General features: G+C 43.5%; 1 long non-coding RNA gene across 1 annotated transcript in view; it reads left to right on the plus strand.

The window, feature by feature from the left end:
- The first annotated feature begins 1,513 nt into the window (after positions 1 to 1,513).
- Positions 1,514 to 22,924, plus strand: part of LOC116578080 — a 55,257-nt gene continuing 33,846 nt past the window's right edge. The window contains exon 1 of the long non-coding RNA XR_004280728.1: positions 1,514 to 1,557. This is a non-coding gene — a long non-coding RNA (uncharacterized LOC116578080). The remainder of the gene's footprint in view (positions 1,558 to 22,924) is intronic.

Genomic DNA, 22,924 nt, shown 5'->3' on the forward strand with positions numbered 1-22,924 from the left:
GGGAGGGGTGCACGGGTCCTTTTCATTTCGCAAGGTTTTCTGTCCCTTTCAGTCTCGGCTGGCTGTGTTCCTACAAATACCATCACCTTAAAAACTTTCTGAACAATATTGGGTTCACTCCATTACACAAAGGCCACACCCAGAAATCTCTTTGAGATAAGCCTGTGGGTTTCTGCTGAAATAGCTAAGACAACATCCGTAAGCTTCTTAGAAGCTCTGTTGTTTAATGAAGAGTACCTGGGAGGCACACATTTCTACTTTTTAGGGGGATTTTTTTTTGTCTGACTGAACAGCCCTCTGAGCTACCACCTTAGAGCTTCCTGAAGGCTTTACAAAGGGCTTTATTGCCACTCCCTTGGCTTCATCTTCTGCATGTTTTCCTTGCAGTTCCCTGGAACTGATCATTGTGAGGAAGACATTTCTCTCTCTCTCTCTCTCTCTCTTTTTTTGAAACTAGGCTCCACGCCCAATGTGGGGCTTCAACTCATGACCCTGAGATCAAGAGTCCTGTGCTCTACCGACTGAGCCACGCAGGCATCCCTGGAAGACATTTCTTAATGTTAGCAGTGTTTGCCATCCTGAGAGGTTGAAAAATTTCAAGACTATTGAGCCCTGGTTCTTTCATTGCTTAGTGGTTTTTTTCTTGAGCCTGTCTCCTCTCACTCTTTATTATAAACAACAAGAAGAAACCAGGTGGCAACTTGACACATAGCTTAGAAATCTCCTGAGCTAGGTCCCGTTCATTAGGTACGTTTTCTTTCCACATACCTGTGGGTGACAGCATTGCTAAACCTTCTGCCACTCTACAGCAAGGATCCCCCATTCTTCCACCTTCCAGTAAGATTTTCCTCACTCTCCTGTATGCCCTCACCTTCAGCCTCCTCAAAGGTCATCATGCTTCTGAAAACAGTTTTGTCAAAGCTCTTCAAGCTTTCACTAAAACTCTCCTCAGAATCCTTCCAACCTTATGCTTCCTGCTTGATTCTAAAGCCTCTCCTGCATTTCTTTTATGGCAACATCTCACTTCTGGTACTAAAATCTGCAGTGATTATCTTTTGCCATATAAAAAATTACCCCAAACTTCACAGTATAAAACAACATTTTTTTATCTCACTAGTTTATAAAGGCCAGGCATCCAGAAACAGCTTGATCTGATGGTTCTGTCCCAGTGCCTCTAATGAGGTCTCTCAGAGTCTCTCAGGGCTGGAGGAACCACTTCCAAGATGGCTCATTCACATGGATGTCGGTTCAAGGCATCAGTGCCTCACCACATGGACTTCTCTACAGATTTACTAAAGAGTTCTCATAACATGGCAGCTGGCTTCCCCTGGACTGAGTGATTCAGAGAGAGAGAGAGAGAGAGAGAGCGCAGAGAGGAAACTGCTGTGCCTTAGAAGTGACAGGTCATACTTCTGTAACATTCTGTTAGTCACACAGACCAACCCTGCTACAATGTGGGAGGGGACTACCCAAAGGTGTGAATACCAGGAAGTGGGGGATCATTGGGAGCCATCTTGAAGCTGGCTACCCTGTACCTCTGTTGAATCATCTCTCTGGGTAAGCAAAATACTGCTGTGTGTTGCACTATGAGAAGGGGAGGGAGGTCAATTTTTGTTATGCTTTGTGACGGAAGCCCTAACTTCATATACAATTTCAGCAACATTAGTTCTTTTTGTATTTACTCAAATAATCTGTCATTTCCTGAGATCTAGGCATGAGACTATGAGGGAGGCTGGCCTGGAGACAAATCCAGGCAGATGCTATGCTAGTCAGAACCACCCTTCCTCTGAACATGAGGATTTGTTTAGGCTCTGCTCCGCTGCCCAACTCCCTGTTCTCTTAGGGTGAGTTATTTCTTACAAGTCCCCCTCAGCTTCTCATGTAAATAAGTAAACTCTTGGTAGGACTCCAGAACATCTCAGAGACAGATCAGAGTCCCTAGCTAACACGTGTAGCCTCAGTTTAGGCTGAAACGTTACTGAAAAAGTCAAGAATCGGGATAGTGTAAGGTGACCTAGGAATGAAAGAGAGGCAGAAACTGTCCTGGAAAATTTCTACACAGACCCAAGATGGGACTCTGACCTATGGGTTCAGAAGCCATGCATCCACAGTTAGCCAATACGATAAGAATCCATTCTGGCAGCAAAGATTTGGATAAGATTCTCTGGGCCGCCCTATATTGATCCCCTGCACCTGTATCCATTCCTCGGGTCCTTGTTCCGCTGTGACCTCCTTTCCCAGACTTAAGGTTTCTGATTTCTTTCTCAGCTCAGTCCTTTCTTTCTGGAATAATCCTAAGTACTCTTTGTGAGTGAATACACCTATTAGTGACCCCGTGGCTCACTTTTGGTGAGATTTTTTGGATCTTGACCCAGTTTTACTATGCACCATGACGAACCTGATTACCTTCTACCATTTTGGCCTCAGATTGCCTCTCTACCTGCACCTGTATGGCATAAAAAAATCTAAAAAATTTCTAGACGTTCTGAAGAAATCATAACTCAAAACTTACCCTCCCTGGGGAGTTGAGCACTGTTGTCCTGAGACATGATATGGAATTTTCTGAGTAGCGCTGACGTGACTTAATTGGAAAGTATTCTGTCTAGCACATGTGTATCAGGTGTGAAGAACCTGCCAGTCGTCATCAGAAAGACCAGTCACTATCTGCTTTTACTGAGTTCCCTGGAAGTGACTGCAGGAGTGTGTAGATGTCTAGGCCACCGAAACTTTTTGGATTTTTAATACCGTAGCTAAGATACTGGATAGCCTAAAGGCGTTGGAAGCATGTTCATCTCTATTTCTCTCCTTTTCTTTTCTCTCCTGAAAATAGGGATTTCAACTAGAAGGAATCAGGGTTCTTTCGAGTTAGAGAAATAAACCAGGGTTTGTGGCCTGGGACCACGGTTCATGATAACAGAAGGATGACCTAGGTGTGGAGCGTCTGTCATAAAAACCAAGAAGAACATGTACAAAGGAGATTTGCCTACCTGAATTATTTTAAATTAAAGGAGGAAAAAAAAATCTAAGATAAAATGGTGTAAGTGGTATGAATGAATGAAAAAAAAAAATCCTTATGTCCTGAACCAGAAGTCATCTTAAGAAACACATTGTTTTGGGGTGCCTGGGTGATTCAGTCACTTAAACATCAGGTCATGGTCTCGGAGTCTGGGATAGAGTCTCATGTTGGGCTTTCTTCTCAGTGGGCAGTCTACTTCTCCCTTTCCCTCTGCTGCCTCCCCTACCACCCACTCATGGTCTCTTTAACGTAAAGAAATAAAAAATCTTTTAAAAAAAGAAAGGTATTGTTTTATTCAGGAAAATGCCCAGATAAGCAGTTTGGGATTGAAGGTATGACCCCATAGAGACAATACAGCATGAGTCAAGGGAAAAAAAAGAACAATCTAAAACTGTTAGTGGAGAGCAAAAATTGGTGGCAAGTGAGAGAGAGCCTGGAAGAGAGTAGAAGGTAGAGAAGATGAGGTAAAGCATCATGGCAGGGCAGATGAAGGAGGGTTGCTCTGTGCTTGTTTGAAGTTGTGTTTCTACTGTGCTCATAAATGCCTTGTGTGAGTGCTGTCTTGTAGAAACCAAGGATAAGAACTTGGCTTTACCCCTTGGGTCCATGTGACGTGGCAAGGGAAAGATGCAGACAAGAAGGTAGGATGATCCATAAACTGAAGGCACAAGGCATGAGCTCAGAGCCAGCATCTTAGGCAGAAGCAAGAGGAAGCAGAGGTACAGAAAGGGAAGCAGAGATGCTTAGAAGCCTGTGCTCCAGCACAAAGGGAAACAAAGCAAATTCGACAGGTGACAGGAAGAGGCAAATGTAATTTCAGAGAGGATACCCCCTGGTGGGATGGCACTTGTCTAGCAGTGAAAGGATGCTGAAGGTTCTTTTCTTTCTTTCTTTCGTTTTTAATTTATTTATTGGAGAGAGAGAATAAGTGAAGGGGAGAGGCAGGAGGAGAGGGAGAAGCAGGCTTCCTGCTCAGCAGGGAGCCTGACACAGAGCTTGACCCCAGGAACCTGGGATCATGACTTGAGCTGAAGGCAGCCGTCCAGCCAACTGAACCTCCCAGATGCCCCAAGAAATAGAAATTCTAATAAAGACAGGGAGGAGTGGCCCAGTGTATGCAATGAGTGGGAAAACAGATTAACAAGGGTGGTCAGAGTAGAAAATTTGGGTGATGAAATAATAAAAATAATAATGATTTCTGTTAACATTTGTTGTGGGCTTTTTTTTTTTTTTCCTCTCTTGGTAGGCGCCATCAAAGCATTTTGCATGCAATGTCTCATTTAAATTTCATTGCAATCTTAAAAGGAAAGGCTATTATTTTTCCGTATTATAGACGGAAAAACCAGTGATTAGAAAGGTCAAGGAAATTGTCCAAGGCCACCCACATAGAAAATGGAGGGAGAATCCAGACCTGAGAAGTCTGCAGGGTTTACACTCTAAGGGACATATGAACCTGGACTAGCCAGAAGGGAAAGGTGGTTTTTTGTTTTGTTTTGGATTTTTTTTAAGATTTTTTTTTTTAAATTATTACACACACACACACACACACACACACACACACACAGAGCACAGCAGGGGAGTAGCAAGCAGATGGAGAGGGAGAAGAAGGCTCACCGAACAGGGAGACTGAGGCAAGGGCTTGATCCCAGGACCCGAGATGATGACCTGAGCCCCAAGAAGATGCTTAATGACTGAGCCACCCAGGTGCCCCAGTACAGGTGTTTTAAAAAGAATTCTGGTTCCTTCTCTAGCACAAATACAAAGGCAAAGAAATCAGAAGGACTGCCAACTTACCAGTCATTTGCTGGGGGTGTGGGTCTTAGTATCCTTCATGTCCAAAGTCTGACAAAAGCCTTTGCACTTTGCAGAGCTAATATCATCATCTCTGAAAAGACTAAGGAGATAAGGAAGAAAACTGTCCCTTCGCATTTTGTGCACAGGGGATGAACTTGCTGATCTTAGGAGTGTTATGGAAACCTTGGGAAAAAGAGCTTATGTCATCTTGGAAGCTGTGATAGTGATGGAGGAGGGCGTTGGCCACAGTTAAACATGTGCCTCTGGACACTGGGAGGGTAAACATATTAGTCAGAACACTTTCACTGGCAGTTGAAGGAAGAGAGACATTGGCCCTTGCAACTGGGAAGCTGCTGGTTCCGTTCAGGATTTCAAACAAGGCAACTAGGACTACTTTCTCTCTTTTGTCTCATCCTTTAGTTACCCCAACCCCCTTTTATTTTTTTGCATCTGTAGACAGGAGGGAAGGTAGCCGTTTATAAATTCAGATTTGTATCTTCCTAGTTTATCTACCCAGATTGGAAAAATGCCTTTTATCTTTCTCAATCTCTCTTTTTCAACCAAAGCAAGATGTTTAATTGGCCTTGCTGGGCCTCATGCCCACGTTTGCACTAATCACGACTGCAAGGTGGATCCCATACTATGGCTGACCCGGCCCTGGTCAGGTCACCCAGCAGTCAAGGTTGGGTTGGATATGGTATGTGGGGAGCCGCTCCACAAAGGAAATACAGTCCCTGGGACAACAGTAGTGATGTCCAACACAGCACATTCTAAATGTTGATAGAAAAGTTGGTCTAGTAGACAATGATGTCATCAAGAAAGGAAGAATGTTCCTAGAAAAACCATTATAGCACTATAGTCAGAATTGATCCCAATGACGAGAAAAGCCAAGAGGGTGCAGGGAAGTGACCAAAACTATACTGGAGCCATGCAGGGTGCTCTAGGTGGGCTCTGGCTTTAAAGACATATGACCAGCAGGACCCTGAAGCTGAGTGCCAAAGAGTAGAATGGGTCTGTGGGAAGAGTGATGGTGAGGCTAAGGTTTAGAATAAGCTCAGATTTGAAGAGGGGGACATTCAGGGGTGCCTGGGTGGCTCAGTTGGTTGAGCATTCCACTCTTGGTTTCGGCTCAGGTCATGATCTCAGAGTCGTGAGATGTCCTGTGTTGGGCTCCATGGTCAGTGGGAAGTCTGCTTCAGAGTCTCTCTCTCTTTGTCCCTACTCCTGCTCACTCTCTCTCTCTCTCTCTCAAATAAATAAATCAATCTTAAAAAAAATAATAAAGAAGGAAACATTCTAAGATCAACAAAAGGCCTTTGGACTCTGTTTGTAAAAGAAAAACAGGGCAAGTATAGACCCATTGTTTGGGCAAAAGGAAATAATATTATTTAAAAAGGCAAAGTATAATGGAAGTTGAAAATATGTCAAATCAAAAAGGGCAGAACAAACAATACGTAGAGATTTGAAGCCAAGAACAAGCAATATATAGAGATTTGAATCCAGTTCAATGGTCACTTCTTCTCACCTTGTTGGAAGACAGGTAATTTTTTTTAAGTGTGGGTATCCCCTGACCATGTCTGAGAGGAAATTCTGAGTAGTCCAAACAATCCCTGTGGTTCCTTTCCCCTCATCACTGATTGGTTTAATGACAGGTAAGAGACTTAATTCTGACCAATGAGAGGTGAGAACAGGTTTCTCAGGATTTCTGAAAATGTGTCTCGTTTCTGAAAAGAGATATGGAAAGAACAAGCCTTCTTTCACTGCTGGGCATTGTTTCATAGGCATAGGCTCATTGGAAATGCAAAACCACCCTGTGACCATGAGGGAATCAAATGGACACTCTGAAGACGGCCACGTAGGTTAGAAAGGTATCCTTTTTTTTTTTTTTTTTGATTTTATTTATTTATTTGACAGACAGAAGTCACAAGTAGGCAGAGAGGCAGGCAGAGAGAGTGGGGGAGGCAGGCTCCCTGCCAAGTAGAGAGCCCGATGCGGGGCTTGATCCCAAGACCCTGGGATCATGACCTGAGCCGAAGGCAGAGGCTTGAGCCCATTGAGCCACCCAGGCGCCTCTAGAAAGGTATCCTTGAAGATGAAATCAAACTACTGAAGCAACCAATCCCAAGGCCCTCTACTTAGCACTTCTTATTTTATGGGATAATCAAATATTCCTTATTGGCTAAGCCAATGAAACCTGGGTTTTCCGCTTCTGCCGCCCAGGGCGTCCTGACAGGCTCAGAGCTCAAGAAAGATGAGAAGATTAGATAGGAAGGGGACAAGGAGCTGATTCAAATGGGTCTAATATCTGACCCAGTGACTCACATCCCGAGGTGTGGAAAGAACTTTCCGGTGAGGATGGCGGGGCCACTGTCAATGACTTTTAAGTAATTTTGTGGAGAATAGAAGGTGGTGCCAGGATCAGGAACTGGGCAGAGATTATCCTGATTTTTATAAAGGTGAAGAAAGATTGTTTCTGGAAACTCTAGACAAGTAAGTTTGAGGTAGATCCTTGACAACAGGGAAGCAGGACGGATTAAGAAGCAGATGGTGGGTGAGCATTTAGGAAGGAATGCGGTGGTCAGTTAAAAGCAAAATGACTTCACTGAGCACAGCTTATTCCAAACTAACCTCATTTCCTCTCTTGATAAGGTTACTATGTTTGTGAATCAGGTGTATGCCATAAACATTGTAGGTCTTGATTTCAGCTTAGGGTTAACAGTTCCTCTCATGGTTTCCTTGTGGCTAACATGGTGACATGTGGGTTGGATGGGAGTCATGGTTTTATGTATTTGCAGCTGGCTCAACAGCTGAATCCAAAGAGTGTTGAGTATTGGATGGATGTCACAGCCCATTGCTAAATTCAGTTGGGGTGGTAGGGAGGGAAGTCACACATTGGCCTGAGCTTGCCTGGGAGCGGAAGTCTGACACTCTGGGTGCAACAGCCCCAGGAAGGGCAGGTAGGACAAGTGCCAACAACGCCTGAACCTGTTGCCCAGGGACCATGGGTGAAGCTGAGAGGTTCAGGTAGATACTGGATGGGGCAAGAATGAAAAGAAGGGTCATGAGGAAGACCTAGAGGGGGAGATGTGTATAAAGAGGTTGGTTTCAGGAGGGAGGGATGAGAAGGCAGAAGCAGTTGGGGAGGCAGAGGGAGAATAAGGCAGTCCCATGAGTGCCCATGTATACACCCCCTGCTCTATGTTGCTCTTCATTCTTGGAGGGGCCCTGTGCAACTCACGACAATGGTTGTCAACCTCCAGAGAGGTTCCTTGTGGAGTGCCAAGGGCTCTATCCTTGATCTTGTCTGATTTATCACTAGATGAAAACTCAGGAGGCGTACTGATCAAAGGTATAGAGGTCACAAATCTGGGAGGGAGACTTAATACCAGAGGTGACAGAATGAGGACCTGGAGTGATCCTGACAGGTTGGAATGCTGGGTCAAAAACAATAAGATACAATTTAACGGGCCTAAATGTAAAGTCTGGCATTTACGTGCAAAAAACAAATGGCAAAAACATAGAGTGGGGGAGATTGCCTTGGCAGGAAATCATGTGAAAAATATCTGAGGCTTTTAAATGACCACCAGCTCAGAATAAGCCAACAGTGTGATGTGATTGTTAACAATCCAACACAATGTTGAGCTAGAAGAATGAATAGAAATCCAGTACTCTTGGGAATGAGAGGTCTCATTACATTCTTGGTCAGATGACACCTGGGGTATCATGTTCACTTTTGGGCACGAGATTTTGAAAAGAGCATTGACAAATTAGAGGGTACTCGAAGATGGGATAAGATGGCGAAGGTTCCAGAAATTATTTGATGTGAGGAGAGGTTGAAGGATCAGAGTTTCTGCCTAGAGAAACAAAAACAAGAGGATCTGTGAGAGATGCACGTCACCGAGGAATAATTTGGTCCATTGTCTGAGGTAGGACGAAAACTAAAGAATGGAAGATAATTGGGAAGCCCATTTACATTCAGATAAAGAGACCTTTCCCAGTTATTGTAATCTAGAGGAATAATGACCATTGTATAACACAAGTTTCAAAAACACGAGTTCATTGGTCAGGTGAGCTCTTGTTTCCACGTCATAGATAGTAAGAATCATTGCTTGAAATGATCAAGGAATTGTATACTGACCTAGCCTAGAATGTTCCCCTGGTAAATATTTGTTGAGTAAGTGAGGTCATAGAGAGGCTGAATGTCTTTCCAGAAGACACACAGATGGATGCCTGACTCCATGACGTGCCTTGCCTCAACTCCCAGATGCCACGGCTGCCTTGGGAAGCCGAGGTGTTCTTATCATTAAAGACCATGTGAACACTGGCTGGCGTGCATTAGAGGGGTTTCTGGCATCAGTCAACAGGGGTTGGGGGGGAGGGCAGAGGACCTCAAAACCCCTTCCAATTCAGAGGTTTCATGCAGAATATTCCTAATCCAAGGAACACTAGCTTGCTGCTGGAGAATACATGCAGGGCGTGTATACTCTGTCTTCACACAGACCCAGCCAGCCCAAGGTCGATGCTATCTTCCCCTGGAACTCTTTTAGCGGCTCTCCCTATAGATCCCTATCTTGGGCGCGGCTGTGTATATCCAGGGTTTCTATATCCAGACACCCAGGGTAAAATTTACACAGACAAAGGCTCAGGGAAGATGGAATTTCAGCTCACCGAGCTGCCGGGGGGTATGCTTTCAATTTCTGTTTTTGTTGCCAACCTCTCTAAAAAGTGTGAGTCTTCTTTGCTGCTTCAGTAAGGGAGGAGAGAGTCCTTGCCTGCAGAATGAGAATTTGCAAGAATGGAGGCCTGTGATCAACCTTAGGTGAATCCAAATACGGGCTCTTTCTATATGGACCCCCAGGATGGACCAAAGGAAGTGTTTAGTCCTCTTCATTTCAGTATAAATTATGATATGCCTGGAAGGTTCTTCCCCGCCTTTAACAGCTGTGGGGGTTAGGTGATTGGGTTGAGGGTGATGAAATTGACAAAATTTACTGATGCTTGTGTTCAGTTCTCTCTCCTCTGAGAAAGGTGCAGAAGGAGCCTCTGGTGATTGGAGGGTCCCCGGGGCCACCACCTTGGGACTGGACCTGCACAGGCTCGGCTGCCCGTCTTCCAGCCGGCTGTGCTAGTAAGTGGTGTCCACCGTCTCCACTAGGTGGAGAAAAAGAGCGGTTGAGAAATGTACAAAGCCCCAAATCAAAAACACAGTCCAAAGAGTAAAATCCAATTCTAAATGGAACTCGAAAACTTGAGAAGTAATTTAAGGGAACCACATTAAATACTAGAATGTTTAATGGGGCCCATGTGTCCTGAGCAGAGAAAGAGAGTGCGAGAAATGGAACAGAGGAAATCAGGGAGACAATATGTCTGTGCGACTTGTTCTAATTAGGGGCACAGCGCTGCTGAGGATCATTCATTATAATTTGGTTAAGTCTTCAGCATGGCCAAGGCACCTCTGCTGAGTGGTGGAAAACAAAGGGCTCTGTCGTAAACGGGGTGAGCCTCTCTCCGTTGGAGGTTAACGCCAGTCACTCGGGAGGGCCAGGGCTGTACATCACTCTCCTGCCAGCTCTTCTTTATGACTCCAGCGCTGGGCTCCAGCTAGCAGATGTCTGCACATTTCGGAGAGGAGAGGGCGGGGAGCAGGCGGAGGGCGGAGGCCCCCGGCGTTCATTGTCTCCAACTTGTCTGTCGCTTAATTCAGTATCTCTGTCTGCCGCTGGAGCGGGATGGGAAGGGAAGAGTTCAAAGGAGGAAATCAAAACAAGCCATAGATCAGAGCTTGGGAGTGATATGTGTGGCACCCAGAAATCACCGGCACTCCTCTGGCTCGGCTTTGAAATGGGGATGCCGGCAGTGATTTAGTGGGCCGCACCGGCGCTCCCGCCAGCAGCACGTGGACCGCTTACTGGGGGGTTATTTTTAAAAAAGGGGAAGATAGCCAGACGCTCGAAGGGGTCCGGATGGTGTGCGGTCAGGTTCAGATTTGTCCCAGGTCAGAGGGCTTCCTTCTCGTTCCCAGCTAGAGGGGATGTGGGGGTGGTCTGAAGGACCTGAGACGAGGCTGACGCCCCACCCCGGGCACCTGTGCTTTGGGTTTTGGACGCCACAGCTCCAGCCATTTGGCATGGGTGCCCTACCTAGAACTCCCGCCAAGCTCTCAAAGTTGGGAGGATGCCGTTTCTGTGCTTTCTGCTCTTTTCTTGTAACCCATCACCTAGCCAACTAGCCAACTTGCTGGGGCATGGACAGGGCTTCTGCTAGCCTCTAGGGCACCTTTAGGGGCGCAGCAGCCCCTGCAGGTAAGGGCAGAGCTTTGGCCCCTGGAGGGTGCTTTCTTCTGACTCCATATAGAGCTTTGAGCTCAGCACTCAGCTTGTCAATCAAAACACAGGTTGAATTCCCCCTGCCCATTCCCCCCCCCCCACCCCACCAGGTGTCTCTGCCAAGAACAAACTGCATCTCCTTAGTCACCAGCAGGGGTGTGGACAGACCACCAGTCCAGCGCACCATCCCAGCCATGCTTGTGGGGTCGGTTCCAGATTAATTCTATAAACCTTCCTGGTGTTAGATCCTGTTGGGTGTTCATTAGGTCAGTTTTATTCTGGTGAGGAAGAGCTGCATTTCCTGGTTCTCCACCCTTAGGTGGGGGTTTGCCTGCAGTTGGATGCTACTGACCACAGTGGGGACCAAGGGAGAGAGTGGGTGAGTTTTACTGTGACTAGTAAAAACATAAAGGCACCAAACTCTTAAAAGTAGAACGAATGCTCCCCTCCATGTCTCTGACTCCCCAGTTGGGCTAGATACCTCTCCTCTGTGTTGCGTATTTGTCTATTCACTTGTCCAACGCCCCCACTGGGCTGTAAACTCTGGATGGGCAGGGGCTGTGTGGCTCCTCTTCACTGTTAAAGCCTGGTGCCCTCCACGGTGCCGGGTTCAGCAAGTCCTTGCCTCTTCACGTGCAAAGGAAAGCACATTCTCTTGCCCGGGCTCTGATTGCTGTGTAATTCTAACTTAATTTATGGATCATTTATTGAGCATCTGTTATGCGGGCACTGTGCCATGTGCCCGGGTTAGAAAGATTATTGAAATCACTGCCTAACCCTAGAGAGTTCACACTCAAGGGTAAAGTGGGCTGAGAGCAGTAGGGAGAGCAGACAAGGATGCTGCTATGTTGCAATGTGGTTAAGTCCAAGAATGCTTATGCACTAGCTACCATGAGGTCCCCAATGAGGGACTGATCCAGCTTGAGGACTCTGGCTTCACCCCTGAAGGGCCTTTGTTCGGTCTGATTCCATGTTCAAGCAGAGAGGTATCCTGCCTGGAAAATGGTGCTAAGTACTGTTTTGCTACATCAGCCGGACGCAAAGAACCCAAATGGCCTGATACCATAGGACTTGTCTGTGTTCTCTGCAGACTCTCAGGGTTCTTTGTTAACAAAACCAAAAGCGACTCTGGTTCTCGAAAGGCAAACCAGAACATAAACTGCTGGGTGCTGGATTAGCTAGAAATCCTGATTCACAAATATCTCTGGGGAGGAACAGGGTAAGTGTTTTCCTGGCACTCCAGGTGAGTGTCAACAGGAAGACTTTAACTGTTCCATATTTCCCATCTCTCAAGCCTCTGGTTGGTCCTATCGTGAACGTGTGCTGAATGAAGAGGAGAATGAAGGCATGAACACCAGTGTGTGCTCCCATATAACTGCATGCAGGACTGCCCGGGGCACGAGGAACAGAGGGTGGGAGTGAGGAGTTCTGTGCTCAAGTTCACCCTCATCTTGACCCAGTTATTTTGAACCTCAGAATCTCGATCTTCTCTTCTGCCAAGTAGGGGGATTTAAACAGAGGAGGTGGGGTCCATCAAGGAAGTGTTCATAGAGGAAATAAGCGCTGACCTCTGTCCTAGCTGAAAGCCTCCTGGCCAGGGGAGGCCAGGACAGCATCTTGTCGGGGTGTAGCAAGCCAGACCCACTCAGCGCCTTTCCGGACAGACAGGCTGACCACGAGTCATCATGAGCAGCCTTCACCTGATCTGACTTCATGTCTCTCCCCTGAGAGTGTAAGGGATCCATTCACATAGTCCTTTAACATTTACTACTGTATGCCGGGCACAATGCTGGGCATGGAGGAAACAGTATGAGAAAGATAAGGTCTCTATCCTGCGCAAAACCGCAGACCCTGGAATGAGACAGTTATGTCAACAGATAAGCAAGAACTTTCACATATTTGCTTGTCACTTGTTGTATCCCATTGTGAAATGCTCCACGATAGGTAGAGCAGAGGGGAGTGGAGAGCACCAGCTCCGAAGTCAGGGTCTCTAGGTTCACAGCATCCCCTCCTGGTGCTGACTGAACTTGAGCAATACACATTCATCTCTATGAACCTTGGTTACTTCGTAAATGGGAGCTAATAGCTATGTCTCCTTCAAAGGGTTGATGTGAACATTAAATCGGATAATGCATGAAAGATACCTAGTATGCAATAAATGCTCAACAAATCTTAGCAAATATTTCTCTGTTCCCTCACTGCCTTTGCAGTACCTCCAAAGTTTCTCTGCAATCAAACGTTAGAGGGATGATTTCAGAAGTGAAGATTGCAAAGACATCTTGGAAAGGCACCAAGATTCCTGTAATTCTTGTAGCACTTAGAAATGATACTACATAATTAAGTTCCATAACTGTAGAGTAACTCTACAAACATTTATTGAGCGCCTACTCAGGCCCTATGCTACATAATGGGGATACAAAGAAGGGAAAAACCCTAAGACATATCCTCTCTTGCTCTTAAGGAACTCAAGGTTCAGAAGGGAAGGCAATGAGCAAAGACACTGAATGGCTTGCTGTGGGTGCTATGATGGACATCTCTGTACCAATGGTGGGGATACCAAGAGAGAGTGACCAGGCTGCTGGAACAGGTTAGAGGGGGCTTAACAATGCAGAAATGCTGCGTCTGATTTGGGATGTTCTGGGCCCCAACTCATCTATAGAATCGGAAGCTCCTACTTTTTATGCTTGCCATGCAGCCAACCTGGTCCAGGAGACAGAGCACAGAAGTGGGAACCCCAGGAAGATTGGATACTACTCTGAGCTCTTACAGAGACCTGCTGTGTGGCTTTAAGCAAGTCACTTTCCTTCTCTGGGTCTGTAGGAGATTGTTACCTAGTTGGCAGAAGCCTCAGGTTAGATTCATTCATCTGTTATCCAAGAAGTATTTATTAAGTTCCCATAGCTAGTTACCAGTGTAGGTCACTAGAAATTAATTCCATGAGAGAAATCTGGGCAAACAAGGTAACACCCCAGAGTTATTCCACCTAAGGTGTGAGGGAGCTGAACTATTTTTTTATTTAACATATAGGGTATTATTTGTTTCAGGAGTACAGGTCTGTGATTCTTCAGTCTTACACAATTCACAGCACTCACCATAGTACGTACCCTCCCCAATATCTATCACCCCACCACATCCCTCTCACCCCCCTCTGCTCCAGACCTCAGTTTGTTTCCTGAGATTAAGAGTCTCTAATGGTTTGTCTCCTTTTCTGGTAACATCTTGTTTCATTTTTCCCTTCCTTCCCCTATGATCCTCTGTCTTATTTTTCAAATTCCTCATTTCAGTGAAATCATATGATAATTGTCTTTCTTTCATTGACTTTCTTTGCTCAGCATAATACCCTCTAGTTCCATCCATGTTGTTGCAAATTGCAAGATATCATTTCTTTTGATGGCTGCATAGTATTCCATTGTACACATATATACTACATCTTCTTTATCCATTTGTCTGTTGATGGACATCTGGGCTCTTTCCATAGTTTGGCTATTGTGGACATCACTGCTGTAAACATTGGGGTGCATGTGCCCCTTCAGATCACTACCTTTGTATCTTTAGGGGAAATACCCAGTAGTGCAATTGCTGGGTCATAGAGTACTCTATTTTCAACTTTTTGAGGAACCTCCATGGTTTTCCAGAGTGGCTGCACCAGCTTGCATTCCCACCAACAGTGTAGGAGGTTGGCATCCTTGCCAACATCTATTATTTCCTGACTGGTTAATTATAGCCATTCTGACTGGTGTGATGTGGTATCTCATTGTGGTTTTGATTTGTATTTCCCTGATGTCAAGTGACGCTGAGAACTTTTTCATGTGTTTGTTGGCCATTAGGATGTCTTCTTAGCAGAAATGTCTGTTCATGTCTTCTGCCCATTTCTTGATTGGATTATTTGTTCTTTGGGTGTTGAGTTTGATAGGTTCTTTATAGGTTTTCAGTGCTAGCCCTTTATCTAATAAGTCATTTGCAAATGTCTTCTCCTATTATGTCAGTTGCCTTTTGGTTTTGTTAACTGTTTCCTTTTCTGTGCAAAAGCTTTTCATCTCGATGAAGTCTCAATAGTTCATTTTTGCCCTTGATGCCCTTGCCTTTGGTGATATTTCTAGGAAGAAGTTGCTGTAGCTGAGGTTGAAGAGGGTGCTGCTTGTGTTCTCCTCAAGGATTTTGATGGATTCCTGTTTCACCTTGTGGTCTTTCATTGAGGTCTTTCATTGAGATCTCACATTGAAATCCATTTTGAGTCTATTTTAGTGTGTGGTGTAAGGGAATGGTCCAGTTTTATTCTTCTGCATGTGGCTGTCCCATTTTCCCAACACCATTTGTTGAAGAGACTGTCTTTTTTCCACTGGACATTCTTTCCTGCTTTGTTGAAGATTGGTTGACCATAGAGTTGAGGGTCCATTTCTGGGCTCTCTATTCTGTTCCATTGATCTATGTGTTTGTTTTTTTGCTGGTACCATACCATCTTAATGATTACAGCTTTGTAATAGAGCTTGAAGTCTGGAATTGTGATGCTGCCAGCTTTGGTTTTCTTTTTCAACATTCCTCTGGCTATTCAGGGTCTTTTCTGGTTCCATATAAATTTTAGGACTATTTCTTCCATTTCTTTGAAAAAAGTTGATGGTATTTTGATAAAGATTGCATTAAATGTGTAGATTGCTTTAAGTAGCATAGACATTTTCACAATATTTGTTCTTCCAATCCATGAGCATGGAACATTTTTCCATTTCTTTATATCTTCCTCAATTTCTTTCGTGAGTACTCTAGAGTTTTCCGAGTACAGACTCTTTGCCTCTTTGTTTAGATTTATTCTTAGGTATCTTATGCTTTTGGGTGCAATTTTAAATGGGATTAACTCCTTAATTTCTCCTTTTTTCTGTCTTGGTGTATAGAAATGCAACTGATTTCTGTGCATTGATTTTACAATGACACTTTACTGGATTCCTGTATGGGTTCTAGCAGTTTTGGAGTGAAGTCTTTTGGATTTTCCTCTTAAAGTATCATATCATCTGCAAAGAGTGAGGGTTTGACTTTTTCTTTGCCAATTCGGATGCCTTTAATTTCTTTTTGTTGTCTGGTTGCTGAGGCTAGGGCTTCTAGTACTAAGTTGAAAAGCAGTGGTGATAGTGGATATCCCTGCTGTGTTCCTGAGTTCAAGGGGAAGGCTCTCAGTTTTCCCCCATTGATAATGATATTTGCTATGGGTTTTTCATAGATGGCTTTTATGATATTGAGGTATGTACTCTCTATCCCTATACTGTGAAGAGTTTTGACCAAGAAAGGATGCTGTACTTTGTCAAATGCTTTTTCAGCATCTATTGAGAGTATCATTTGGTTTTTTTCTTTCTTTTATTAATATATTGTATAACATCGATTGATTTGCAGATGTTGAACCAACCTTGCAGCTCAGGAATAAATCCCACTTGGTCATGGTGAATAATCCTTTTAATGTATTGTTGGATCCTATTGGCTAGTATTTTGGTGAGAATTTTTGCATCAGTGTTCATCAGGGCTATTAGTCTGTAATTCTCCTATTTGGTGGGGTCTTTGTCTGGTTTGGGGATCAAGCTAATGCTGGCTTCATAAAATGAGTTCAGAAGTTTCCCTTCCATTTCTATTTTTTGGAAGTTTCAGGAGAACATGTATTAATTTTTCTTTAAATATTTGGTAGAATTCTCCAGGGAAGCTGTCTAGCCCTTGGCTCTTGTTTTTTGGACTATTTTTGATGACTGCTTCAATCAGGGTCTGTTCAGGTTTTCCATTTTTTCCTGTTTCAGTTTTAGTGGTTTTTATGTCTCTAGGAATGCATCCATTTCTTCTAGATTATCAAATTTGCTGGCATATAGTGGCTCATAATATGTTCTTATAATTGTTTGTATTTCTTTGGTGTTGGTTGTGATCTCTCTTCTTTTGTTCATGATTTTATTAACTTTGGTCATTTCTCTTTTCTTTTTGATAAGTCTGGCTGGGGGCTTATCAATCTTATTCTTTCAAAGAACCAGCTCTTAGTTTTGTTGATCTGTTATACTGTTCTTTAGGTTTCTATTTCATTGATTTCTGCTCTGATCTTTATGATTTCTCTTCTGCTGGGTTTAGGCTTTCTTTACTGTTTTTTTCTCCAGCTCCTTTAGGTGTAGGGTTAGGTTGTGTACTTGAGACTTTCTTGTTTCTTGAGAAAGGCTTGTATTGTTATATACTTTCCTCTCAGGACCACCTTTGCTGTGTCCCAAATATTTCTGAGCAGTTATGTTTTCATTTTCCTTTGTTTCCATGATTTTAAAAAATTCTTCTTTATTTTCCTGGTTGACCCATTCATTCTTTTGTAGGATGCCTGTTAGCCTCCATGTATTTGAGTTCTTTCCAACTTTCCTCTTGTGATTGAGTTCTAGCTTCAGAGCATTGTGGTCTGAAAATATGAAAGGAATGATGCCAGGCTTTTCATACTGGTTGAGACTTGATTTGTGACCCAGGATGTGATCTATTCTGGAGAATGTTCCATGTGCACTAGAGAAGAATGTGTATTCTGTTGCTTTGAGATGGAATGTTCTGAATATATCTGTGATGTCCATCTGGTCCAGTGTGTCATTTAAAGCCTTTATTTCCTTTTTGATCTTTTGCTTAGATGATCTGTCCATTTCAGTGAGGAGGGTTTTAAAGTCCCCTGCTATTATTATGTGTTTCTTTGATTTTTTTTTATTAATTGGCTTATATAATTGGCTGCTCCCATATTAGGGACATAGATATTTATAATTGTTAGATCTTCTTGTTGGGCAGAACCCTTAAGCATGATATAGTGTCCTTCCTCATTTCCTATTAGAGTCTATGGCTTAAAACCTAATTTATCTGTTATAGGGATTGCCACTCCAGCTTTCTCTTGATGTCCATTAGCATGATAAATTATTTTCTACTGCCTCATTTAAAATCCGGGGCTGTCTTTGGGGCTAAAATGAATTTCTTCCAGACAGCATATCAGTGAGTCTTGTTTTTTTTTTTTTTTTTTTTTTAATCCATTCGATACCCTGTAACTTTTTATTGGGGCATTGAGCCCATTAACATTCAGGGTTACTATTGAACCATATGAATTTAGTGCCATTGTATCACCTGTAAGGTGACTGTTATGGTATATTGTCTCTGTTCCTTTCTGCTCTGTTACTTTTAGGCTCTCTCTTTGCTTAGAGACCCCTTTCAATATTTCCTATAGGGCTGATTTGGTATTTGAAAATTCTTTTAGTTTTTGTTTGTCCTGGAAGTTTTTATTTCTCCTTCTATTTTCATTGACAGCCTAGTTCTAGTATTCTTGGCTGCATATTTTTCTTGTTTAGTACTCTGAATATATCATGTCAGTCCTTTCTAGCCTGCAAGGTCTATGTTAGTCTGCTGCCAAACTAATATTTCTACTGTTGCAGATTACAGACCTCTTGTCCTGAGCTGCTTTCAGGATTTTCTCTTTGTCTCTGAGACTTGTAAGTTTTACATTAGATGACGGGGTGTTGACCTACTTTTATTGATTTTGAGGGAAGTTCTCTGTGCCTCCTCGACTTTGATGCCTGTTTCCTTCCCCAAGTTAGGGAAGTTCTTTTCTATAATTTGCTCCAAGATACCTTCTGCCCCCCCTCTGTCTTCTTTTTCTGGGCTCCCAATTATTCTAATGTTGTTTTGTCTTATGGTATCACTTATCTCTCGAATTCTCCCCTTGTAATCCAGTAGTTGTTTATCTCTCTTTTTCCCAGTTTTTTTTAAATTCTCCATCATTTGGTCTTCTATATCACTAATTCTCTCTTCTGCCTCATTTATCCCAGCAGTAAGTCCTCTATTTTTTATTGCACCTCATTAATAGCTTTTTTTTTTTTTTACTTCAACTTGGTTAGATTTTGGTTCCTTTATTTCTCCAGAAAGGGATTTTATTTCTCCGTAAAGGGGTTCTCTGGTATCTTCTATGCTTTTTTCAAGCCCAACTGGCATCTTTATATTGTAATTCTGAACTCTAGTTCTGACATCTTACTAATGTCTGTATTGATTAGGTCCCTAGATGCCAGTACTGCCTCTTGTTCTTCTTCTTCTTCTTTTTTTTTTTTTTTTGAGGTGAGTTTTTTCTGCCTTGTCATTTTGTCCATAGAAAAATAGATGAATGAGAGAAGAAAATGCTAAAAGGATAACAGCAACCCCAGAAAAATATACACTAACCAAATCAGAAGAGACCCAGAACTCGGGGGAGAAGAAGGGGAAAAAATACGAGTAGGCTGGTGAATAGAACAGAGCCAACACTCAATTTTGGGTGTATTTGGTCTGTTAGGTGAAACTGCCTCCCAAAATTTTAAAGAAAGAAAAATATATATACAGAAATAAGGGTAAACACACTGAATGGATGGAATATGACTATAAAGATGAAAATTTAAAAAGATTTTTAAAAAAGAATTGATAAGATAAAGTTAGTTGAAAAAGGAAAAAGAAAAGAGAGAATGTGATCAGGCTGGAGATATACTAGATTTAGAGTATATTTAGATATACTAGATTTAGAGTCTGTTAGAAGAAACTGTATCCCAAGATTTTAAAGAAAGAAAACTTATATGTATACAAAACATAAGGTTAAATACAACGAAGGGATAGAATATGACTATAAAAATGAAGATTAAAAAAAGATTTTTTTAAAAAGGTATTGATAAGATAAAATAGTTAAAATAGGTAAGAGGAAAAGTTAAAAAAATAGAAAAAGAAAAAATAATGAAAATTTTAAAAGTTTAACTTTGAAATACTGAAGAATCATGGGGGAAAAAAGCCATGAATTCTATGTGCTGTATTCCCCTCACTCTGGAGTTCTGCAATTCTCACTGATCGGTAAACTTGTTCTTGCTGACTTTCTAGGGGAGTGGCCTGTTGCAGTGATTCTCAAATGTTTTTGCCAGAGGCAGAATTGCACCGCCCTTGCCAGGGGCCGGGCTAAGTAATCTGCTTGGGTTCACTCTCAGGAGCTTTTGTTCCCTGAATGCTTTCCGTACAGCTCTGGAGGACGGGAATGAAAATGGTGGCCTCCCAATCTTTGCTCCAGATGAGCTGAGAGCTCGGGGCCCCACTCCTCAGTGTGCCCTCAGAGAAAAGCAGTCAATCCCTCCTGTCTCCCTGGTCACAGGCCGCGCTCTGAGCTCACCAGGGCTGTGACGCAGAGTTTCTATCTATGGCACACCATCTTTTTTGGAGTCTCCAAACCCATCATATTTCTGCTGCACACTCCTGTGCCACTCCTCTCAGGGGATGAAGAGGGGAGCTCTCCCCAGATCTAATACTTAGGGGTCCTGCCTGAAGAGTAGTGGGCCGACTTTGGCTTAGATCATGGTTTAAGGTAATCCTGAGCTGAGAGCCCCCTCCTTGGCTCCATCTCTGAAGCCAGTTTCTGTGCTCTGATACTTGGGAGCTCTGCCATATTCCGGCATCCTTGGTCTTTCTGTGACCCTGTGGGTCCTGAGACCACACTGACCCAGCAAGGATTCCGGCCCCTGCTTAACCTCTGGAGCGACATCCCTCCATGGAGCAGACTTCTAAAAGTTTCGATTTTGTGCTCCACTGCTCCACTGCTTGCCGGTAAGTGGCTGACAGAAGCTCCCTCCCTCTGTCGTCTATCTTCCCATATATCGCCTCAGATTCACGTCTCTGCACATTCTACGTTCCAGAAAGCGGTCACTTTTCTGTTCATAGAATTGCTCCTATTCTTCTCTTTAATCTCCTGTTGCGTTTGCAGGTGTTCAGAATGGTTTGAGAGCTAGCTAGCTGAGTTCCTGGGACCAGAGGAAATTTAGGTCTCCAACTCTTCCGCCATCTTGCTCTTCAGGAAGCTGGGCTGTTTATTCAGTAGTTGGCGTATAAATAACTCAGCTCCTGAGAGCCTTTGGGGTTGGTACAGGGGCAAATTAATTCAATTCCATGCCATATACACAGTCAGAATTATGTTCCAAGCCTTAAGGATATTGATGGGGTACTGAGAGCTTCTGCTACAGTTAGAAACTGTGATACATGCCATGAAGGAAACATGTCGACGAGAGGGGAAAAAGCTAAAATCCTATCCAGGGGTAAGAAATTGTCACTGCCACCAACAATAAATATTCTTGGACTTGACTTTCCTTGAAAGCTCCTTGATGCAAATGGCCCATTTGTTTAGACGAGTGGTTCTTATCCAAGGATCTTGTACTCCAGGGAACATTGGGCAATTGCTGGAGATATTCTTAACTGTCAGGACTTGCAGAGGGTAGAGGGTAAGGGTGCCACTGACATCTTAATATACAGAAGCCAAAGATGCTACTAACATCCTACAGAGGCATAGGATGCCCTCCCACATCAAAGAATTATCTCCTTCAAAAGTCTTCAAGTGGAAAGACTTGGTCTAGAACTTTAGTTTTCCAGATGTAACCTACTCTGGTCAGCCAGGCAGAGAAGGAAGATGCTGGTAATGATGAGAAGAGTGTGAATTATCTGTCTCTGGAAGAGAAGAAAGGGCATAGTTTCTGTTCCTGGCACAGCCTGCAGTACCACATGATCTTACTCTAGAAAACACGTCACCATCTGGAAGAAGAATTGAGTTTCTGTGTTTCCTTTGTCACCTGTGACGTATAATCCCCAAATGTGCCTGTGATCTATAACAACCCCAAGGAAAAGGGAAGTGTGCATGTTTACACACTGAAACAAAGACCATGAAACTCTCTTACTCTCCCTCTTTCAGAGCTCACGGGCAAGGTGAGATTTGCTGGCAGTTTTTACAGGTTTCTCCCCAAATGGCTAGGTATAGAGGAGCCATTCATCAAGTAGAGTTTGGGGGACAACAAGAGTACAGGTCCTGGGGATGTCTTCTGGGACTGAGTCCCTGTGTCACCCCTTAGTCACTGTGTGATCTTGAGTGAGTTAGTTAATAGCTCTAAACCTCATCTGTAAGATGGTGGGAATCATGAGACTGCTGTTGAGTGTTAGATGAGATAATCCATTTTGTGTGCCTGGCATCTGGGATCCATACATGTTAGCTGCTGGCATCTTGGCATCACTGAAGCATGGCACGAGCTCTTCACACACACAAATTGTCATTATATCCAGTCTTTAGATGAGTTCAGTGAGGCCCTTGAGTTACCAAGGAACAAGGTGTAAGATCTGAAAGTGGAATGATCTTTCCTGATTCTATCTTTTGCAAATATATGCCTTTCAGGGGATCTTGAAAGGCCCTGGACATTCCTCATCAATAAAATACAGAGGAAACAATGTTGCAAGGCCGGGTCATGAAAGACAATATAGCTTTGCCTGGCTCTCTCTTTCTCTCTCTTTGTCTCATGTTGAATCCAGTCACTATACTGTGTGGAAGCCCTTCTCAGACTTTTTAACCAAAGAACCAGAAGGCAAGAGCTTGAAATGTGGACTCTCCCATGAGGGAGGTGGGGGGGAGTAGTAGAAAGATCCTACCACAAACACATGAAGTGTCTTTGATGTTTCATTTATTTCTTTAAAAATTAATGTGGGTTTTTATATGACTCTATAATAAATATATTTTAATAGAAGAGTAATTTTTGAATGACATACCATCCAGTAAAATTGACTCTCTAAGAGGGGTCCCATTTATTCTGTGGTTTTAATTGCTCTTGGCATCCTGGCATGGACCGCGGGGCCATATGCATCTCAGTCTGAGAAGAAATGTGCCCTGCACACATCCTTTTTCTTCTCTGCTTTCTCTCTCCACTTCCTTCTTTCCCCTCGATGGCTCCTGTTCATCCCTCTGTCCCTGTCAGCCTGAGAGACATTGCCTTGTCCTGGGGCTCGGGGCTGA

Source organism: Mustela erminea, chromosome 18, assembly GCF_009829155.1.
Source record: "Mustela erminea isolate mMusErm1 chromosome 18, mMusErm1.Pri, whole genome shotgun sequence".
In the NCBI taxonomy this organism is placed as follows: Eukaryota; Metazoa; Chordata; class Mammalia; order Carnivora; family Mustelidae; genus Mustela; species Mustela erminea.